The sequence below is a fragment of the Mustela nigripes genome, chromosome 5, assembly GCF_022355385.1.
Source record: "Mustela nigripes isolate SB6536 chromosome 5, MUSNIG.SB6536, whole genome shotgun sequence".
Taxonomy (NCBI): domain Eukaryota; kingdom Metazoa; phylum Chordata; class Mammalia; order Carnivora; family Mustelidae; genus Mustela; species Mustela nigripes.
Window position 1 is genome coordinate 149007699 of NC_081561.1, and position 2211 is coordinate 149009909.

Below are 2211 nucleotides of genomic sequence, written 5' to 3' on the forward strand. Positions count from 1 at the left end.
TGCACGGAGGGAGGGGACAGAAGCGCAGAGAAGCGACGTCGAGGGGACGGCGGTGCTAAGGTTAGAGACCACGTCCCCCCTCGGAAATGCCCTCGTGAGAACGAGAGGAAACAGAAACCACTTTTTTTTTCTTTTGCTGAAATGACGTTATTCATGTCTTTCTACTAAAGCTTTTTGGAAGTTACGCGGTAGGAATAATGCTGTGTTTTCTGATCATGGGGTTTTCAAAGGAGCATTCACTCAAAAGTTAATGGGATTTGTGGTTTAGGGTTTGCCTTATTTTTTTTTTAATTTATTTTCAGCATAACAGTATCATAATTTTTGCACCACACCCAGTGCTCCATGCAATCCGTGCCCTCTCTAATACCCACCACCTGGTTCCCCGACCTCCCACCCCCGCCCCTTCAAAACCCTCAGGTTGTTTTTCAGAGTCCATAGTCTTTCATGGTTCACCTCCCCTTCCAATTTCCCCCAACTCCCTTCTCCTCTCCATCTCCCCATGTCCTCCATGCTATTTGTTATGCTCCACAAATAGGTGAAACCATATGATAATTGACTCTCTCTGCTTGACTTATTTCACTCAGCATCATCTCTTCCAGTCCCGTCCATGTTGCTACAAAAGTTGGGCATTCGTCCTTTCTGATGGAGGCATCATACTCCATCGTGTATATGGACCACATCTTCCTGATCCATTCGTCCGTTGAAGGGCATCTTGGTTCTTTCCACAGTTTGGCGACCGTGGCCATTGCTGCTGTGAACATTGGGGTACGTGTCAGGTTGTTTGAGAAATTAAAAGTGTCGCATTTTTTAGAAGTCTTATGTTTGTTTCTTGTGTCCATTCTTAAAAACTAAGCAGAGGACAACGGATTCTGGGCCTGGCTCAGTGCCATGTGCTCCACAAGACACGAAAGAGTCACAAGAAACACGGCAGTCAAGGAGGAAGAAGTGGCCTCGTCAGGGGTCAGGACAGGCCGGCGACGGCAGCCGCTGGTGGCCAGACGTGGGACACGGCCCACAGACGGCGACCGCCCGCTGGAGGGCTGGGATCCGCCTGTTTCACACCCTGTTGTGCCCTTGGCTTGTGAGAAGCCCTCAGCCTACTCCTCTGTTTACTGAAAACAGTAACAAAAATCAATTTCCTGCCCATGAAAACGGTGTTTTCATAAAATGACCCATGCTCCGACTCTTAAACTAAGCTTCTCAGTCATCTTCGTTCCAGGGAGATGAGAACTAGGGAGTCGCTGGCGTGCCGTCGGCAGAAACGTGTTCACGTCGCGGGATTCTAGGCGTCCCGTCCCTGGCAGAATGAGGGTCACCTTGTCGGGCCCTCATCACGTGAACCGTCCGTCAGCAGACGCTGCTTGGACTCTCCTCCAATCTCTTCTTGAAAACGTCCGTGGTGGGCAGGGTCAGGTGGCCCCTCGTCTTTTCCCGTGGCCCTGACGTGGGCCTGGGCTCTGGCGTGTCAGGCATCTACTCCATGCAGACCCAGTGGGATATTCCTGTCGCATGACTGTACCCAAAGGTCACAAAAATAAATCCCGTCTGAGGTGACTCCAGTTTTCCCATAAACTTCTGATTTTGTGAAAGAATGTAGGCCGTTGACGGTCAGAGTGTATCAGTTTACTGGTGTTGCCTTAAAAACAAAACAAGCAGAAAACGTAACCGTGTGTTCCTTGTTTCTTTTCCTCAGCTGAAAAACGTGACAGCGTAACCTGTCAGAAGCTCATTTGTGCGGATCCGATCTGCTCGGTGGGTGGCGAACACGACGCCCCTCCTTCGTCCCCGTATCTGAGGCCATGTAAGGGACAGTGGTGCAGACGGACGGACGGCAGGTTTCCATGCACTAAGGCCCGTGGCACGGTGACACTCATGCCTGTGGCACGACAGCCCCCGTGGGCTCTTCCCCTCCGGGCCCCGGTGGTGGCTCATCTTACGTGCGTGTCCACAACAGGACTGGGGAAGCTGATGAGATGTTGCTTCCAGGTGTTTCTGAGAGTGATTCCGGAAATGGGGAGCACTTGAGTCAGTTGACTGGGCAGCCAACGAAGGGGGCCTCGTCCACGTGGGCCCGTCTCACCAAGGCCCTGAAGAGCACAGAAGGAGAACAAGACGGAACCGCACTCGGTCTGGCAGGGCTGGCCTGACTGTCCTGTCCTGCCCTCGGACATCGGTGCTCTTGGCTCACAGCCTCCCCCCGCTCCTGGAATT